The following is a 5877-nucleotide window of genomic DNA, read 5'->3' on the forward strand; positions in this document are numbered from 1 at the left end:
ATACAATTTTGCCCCCCTAGTACTAAAATATAGTTTCATAATCTTGTTTACACAATGCTTCATATTTAGTTATAAAATTGCAGAAAACAAAGATGGTACCAGTTTTTTAACACACTTGGAGATTCCAAAAGTTGGAGCTACCAAACTTAGCGACACAAAAACCCATGGACTTACAGTTGCATTTGCAAAAGGCAAAACATGAACTTGGTAGTTTGAGAAATGATGGTTGACAAAGAGGGTTTAAACATTCGATCTCTGAGTGTACAAACTGTATATATATATATATATAAGAGTAGAAGGGATACACTGTACTAATAGACTAATAGTTGATATAGGTGGTCACCGTTGGTGCTCAATTTCACAATAAAAATGGTTGGTCAACAGAGAGATCCTCCGGCCATTGGTTCCAAACCCGTGTGTAGCCATCGGTGTGGGGTTTGATCCATAGACTTTAACAAGAAAACAATTTGCCAGATCCACTAGTCGAGGCGTTGGTAATGCCTTTGATGCTTCGGATTCTGAATGCTTCACTTTGGCTTTCCAGTGCCATATACAACAGTTAGATTCTGGTTCAAAAAATATAAAAAATACATTTTAGATTTTGACATAAAAACAAAAACTAATTAAGAAAATCAAACGTGGAGCAAAGTAAGCTTGTAGAACATGTTTAACAGTATATAAATGGGTAGTTTTAAGTTATCTCATCTTTTGTCCTTAACGGGTCAAATGGATAATCATATTTTTTCAATCGTATTTGATAGAATAATATCTAACTATTTATGATCATATCCGGACAAAAAAATGTTTTAGGCCAGCCCAACAACCCCTATCAAAATTACCATTCTGACCCGTTACCAAACACAGTCCGACCATCCTATTTTTCACCTGCATATTAAAATAGATAATGATATAAAAGATTGAAGAAAAACACATATATACATACCTTCCTCCATAGGCTGACCGTCTTTGACTCCATTGTCTTTGCCCAGGAATTGTGCTTTAAAGATTTCTCATGTAACTTTAAGATGTTGTGATCACATATTTTAGGTCCCTACTGTTCCAGTATATAAGTCAGTCCCTCATGTTTCAGTAACAAAAGCCAGCTTTCATTTCTTAAAAGTAATCAGTGTGTGGGAATTAGACCGGGCAAACGGGTCGGGTCATGGGTCAAACGGGTTCGGGTCGGAACGGGTTTCGGGGCAGAACGGGTTTCGGGTCAGGTTGGGTTGGTTTAAAAGTCCAAGCTTAAGAATCACATGCAGATTTGAATTTGCCTTTCCCACCAATTGAAACAGTTTTTTTCCTCATTATCCAAATGGTTCCGGTTTTTGCCATGCCACTTTTTATATCAGTAAATTCTCCAACCATCTCATCAACCTAGAGCAAAACAAAAAAACAAGTGAAAAATGCACTTGATTAAATCTTCATACAGTGAGGAACTTCTTTAAATTCCAAAATTAACCTACCTGGCGAACATAATAATCAAGTGCAACATTATATGATCTAATCCACCTTGCATCCACATGTCTAGTGTTGGTTCTCTTTGACCTCGTATTCTGAGTATTACACATGATAAAGGTCACAAATTTATATTCCAATATGCAGGTTAAGCTAAGAAAATCACAAAAAAAAAAACGATGTAAGAGATTGTATGAGCATAAAAGAACAATGGATTTTCGTTATGACGGTAGATGTGGACATCTTTAATGACAACTCACCATCTCAGGTAATGGCCTTAAGCATATATTTCAACGATTTTCAGATACCAATCAATTTCTTTGATCACAAACATTAACAAGACAACTGACCATACTGAAGAACTACCATATAACATAAGTCACTTCCACTTGTAGTGGCACATGAACCCTGGAAAAACAAAAAAGAGTAATTAACAATGGTGTATTGAGTATAATCAAGTATTAGAAAATGATGTCATGACTGAGGTGAATATATGATGAAAAAAACAACTGAACATTAAAGTCTTTCTTCATGATGCGCCAGCCGACAACAAATAAGTATATGGTGTAAACAACGACATTCAATTCAAAAAGGAATACCATTTTTAGAAGATCCTTTCGCCAGCATAACCAGTATCCACCCAGTACAGCATTTCCAGTGAATTATCCTGACCAGTGACCAGGTTGACCAGTACACATTGCATCTTTTTTCTCAAAGTGTCTCGTTTTGACATCACACTTGCTACTTCAAATACCAGCACTCCAATTCGCACCTTATCTAGACCAATGTCAAGTTTTCTTGAAGGCTTCCACAGACCATGGAACCATGATTCACCGACCATGGTGCAACAAGTATATTGAGCCCAATAGTAGTTATTCTGATTCTGAATCAATATAAAAAGGTAACAAACAAAAGTCAATCTATTATAGTCACACAACCAACCTATGGCCAAAGGTCCACTGAACCAAATACATAGAGATCGAATAAATAGCTGGACGAAATATATACTTATAATGAGATACCATGATTAAATGGTAGTATTTACTTTTGAAAACTGGTTATTACGGGTTGGATATGATTGAGAACGGGTCAAACAGATTATGTATACAAAATAACCTAAAAACAAAACCCAATGTATTTAGCCTCTTAAGTTGTTTGTAATCACATTCAATACACTGTATATTTATGAATAAAAAATTTGGAACACAAAGCGTTGGCTGGTCGGTCCAACCCAACCAGTTACAGCATGCTAATAAAAGTCACCCGTTTTGACCCATTACCCTCTACCTGCCCCTATCACCATTTCAAATGTATAAGTTTAAACAAGAATAACTCAGTCACAAATGAGAAGCAACTAACTAAAAGAAAAAAAAAAAAAAAAGAAATACCAAGATAATATGGCGATGGCCTCATGGCTCATATTTGTCTGCTCCATTTCATTGACTTTTTTTCTCGACAAAAGGTTTCAAATCCTTGATTGTTGCAGAATTCATCACAGCAACATCTGTGTCCAATAAAAGCAACCAACAATCATTAGTGATATGCTAAGCTGAAAGTAAGAAACCAAGCAAGCATAATCAATTAATAATATAGCAAAAGATGTGTCGTCTAATTCATGTACAGAAACACGCATAGCACTACCAAGTTCCAAGCTGATGAGGGCGTCAACATCTTATAGAGTTGGTTTTTTCGGTACATCTGCAAGCACAGGATCAATGAGGAGTTAAGCTAGTGTTGAATTGAGCTTTGCTTTCTTGACATTGTTAGTGTTGTACTCTAGGGCCACATTGTCATCCTCATTGACACCAACTGATGTCGGTTCGGACATTCAGTCATTTGCTTCTTATGGAAGAGATACAAGAAAATTGTATCATATAATTTCAAAGGCAATGAAACAAGTTTTTCGATGTTTCCAATCAGAAATAGATGACACTAAGACTATCCGCATCAGTGAAAGGCTATCCTTTCTACAAACAGCCTAATCAGCATGCCATATCAGCTTTTCACTTATTCTTCCCACAAACAACCTTATTATAATTATTTTATTAAATTTAAACTAAATAAAAAAATAAAAAAAGGACCCACCATTCCCCCATTCTTCACCATTCTTCCCCAAGAATCCTTAAGAATGAACACCCTCCATGTCATCCTCTACAACACCCACTAATCCATCCCTCTCACAAATGCCCTCCACATAGGCCAAGAATCACCTACAAACATCCTTGATGTGGATAACCACAGGATGCATTTTGACCTCTAAATCTACATGAGAATCACATTTTCAAAAAGAATACTTATAAACCTGACTCCAACTTCATTATTGGAGAGATGATAATTCATATATTGATAAACAAATGAACCAAATCCTAAAAATAACATATTGGGCATCAAATAGACTTCTAAAAGGGGACCTTGTCAAAAACCCAGATGAAGCTTTTCAATGGTTCTTCAAAATTTCCTACTAAAGCAACAATGAGTCGATTAATTCGAACTAAAATTCAGCAGGCAATTGAAGGTTGTCAATCAGAATCCTAGATGATGACTCGATCAAAACTGGGATTCGATACGATAATTTAAACCCTTTTGTTTCACAACTCAAAATTGAAAACTCATACCTGTGGTCCGCCGAATGTGTTGAATAATCTCGCCTTCGTTCATCTTCAATCAGTCCGCAAGCAACAACCATCGCGTCAGACAGTGGCAGTGGGGTTGGCAACGACGGTGAAGGGAACCCTCACGCCTCACTCTCCTTTATAACAATCTGATGAAACTGGATATAAATGGATGAAAACTTACTCGTTTGTACGGTTCGTCTTCTCCACCGGGAGAATTAGGGTTGCTGCCATCCAATCGTCCAGAATTGATTTCAATGATGTGATTGTATTACTAATTGCAGTGACGCAACAGGGAATAAGCCATGACCATTCGACTGCCGTCTTAAAATTTCGATGGTAAATTACCTTTTAGTACATATGAGATATATTATATAATATTATAGATATTATATAATATTATAGATATAGATATTATGATTATAGATTATAGATTTTTTTTTAACGGCAAATTTGGATCACTGACGGACCACTGGAGTATCATCGTGCCACCAGCAGAACCACCCGATTATATCCATCTCCATTAGGCAATAATGCCTATACACCAATTCAGGAGGAAACCCAAAAATCTGGGAAAACCCCCTTTGTAGGAATCGAACCCATGACCTAATGGTCATAAGCCTTATCCCACCCCCAATACCACTAGGCTATAATGCCATGGGTATATAATGTAAAGGTTTCGTCATCGTTCATACGTTGTTAAATTGGCATTGAAAGCAAGTTAGTTGTCATTTTCCAATTTAATTTCCATGTTATAGAAATAAACTAGCCTAAGACCCCGCGAGCTTTGCGGGTGGCTAAACACCAACTAAACACATAAAATAATTTAAACGTAGAAGCATTAAAGTGTGATTTGTTAAGCCTAATATTTTGAGACAGTTGAGCACGTCCCAATAGTACATCTACATAATGTTCGTTACAAATTAAGTTTTTGTCAACTAAACCTTCATGATGTTTTCATGATGTCTTCTTTAACTCCACTATCGCATTCATCCTCTGACATTATCAATTCCAATCAGGACGACTTAGAATTTAAAGCTCTATTGCTAGATTATTAAAAAGAGTTAATTACTGTTTTCGTCCATGTGGTTTGTCAAAAATCACTATTTCAGTCCATTAGTTTAAAAATTGCGATTTCAGTCCTTGTGGTTTCACTTTCTTAACCTTTTCAGTCTACCTCGTAACCATTTCACTCCCTGTACTTACAGAATAAATGGATTGAAATGGTTACGAAAGTGAAACCACAGAGACTGAAAATGGTCATGAAAGTGAAACCACACGGACTGAAATCGCAATTTTTAAACAAATGGATTGAAATAGTGATTTTTAACAAACCACAAGACGAAACAGTAATTAGCTCAAAAGAGTTAATTACTGTTTTATATACATGAAATTAATTTGAAAAAAAAAATAGATTCTTACTTAAGTGTAAGAACAACTTAAACGGGTTCTTAGAGATATCAACTGGTTGGCTACCCTCCAACACTTGATTTGCTATAAATCCCTTTTACTGTTATAGAAAAAATAAGGTTATAACCCAGAAATATTTTCCGGGTAGGAAAATTTAATTTATAACAAATAAAAGTATAAAAATAGCACTTTAACATCTAAAGTATCATCTTTTCCTTTTCTCCATCATAAATTTTTAATTGGTTTCTTAAACTTTTTCTTGTTGTAAAGAACCATAAAAACATACAAAAGCAAGAATGTAAAGTAAACGTCTATATTTAGAGCATTTACATTGGAACCTCTATTCTATATTATATAGAAAAAATAATAGAGGAAACAACAAAAATACCATCACATT

The 5877-nt window shown here is 35.4% G+C and overlaps 1 long non-coding RNA gene across 3 annotated transcripts; it reads right to left on the minus strand.

The window, feature by feature from the left end:
• Nucleotides 1-226: 226 nt before the first annotated feature.
• On the minus strand, nucleotides 227-4398 carry LOC110917998. 3 transcript variants are annotated; one of them, XR_002581006.2, is made up of 7 exons: nucleotides 4074-4398; nucleotides 2847-2962; nucleotides 2058-2341; nucleotides 1719-1866; nucleotides 1467-1556; nucleotides 944-1377; nucleotides 227-566 (listed from the first exon to the last, which is right to left on the minus strand). It is a non-coding gene; the product is annotated as an uncharacterized LOC110917998 (long non-coding RNA). The 3 variants fall into 3 exon arrangements; XR_002581005.2 differs by adding an exon at nucleotides 3100-3156 and having other exon boundaries at nucleotides 1467-1866; XR_002581002.2 differs by having other exon boundaries at nucleotides 1467-1866.
• Between the last annotated feature and the right edge of the window lie 1479 nt (nucleotides 4399-5877).

This window comes from Helianthus annuus, chromosome 16, assembly GCF_002127325.2.
Source record: "Helianthus annuus cultivar XRQ/B chromosome 16, HanXRQr2.0-SUNRISE, whole genome shotgun sequence".
Classification (NCBI taxonomy): domain Eukaryota; kingdom Viridiplantae; phylum Streptophyta; class Magnoliopsida; order Asterales; family Asteraceae; genus Helianthus; species Helianthus annuus.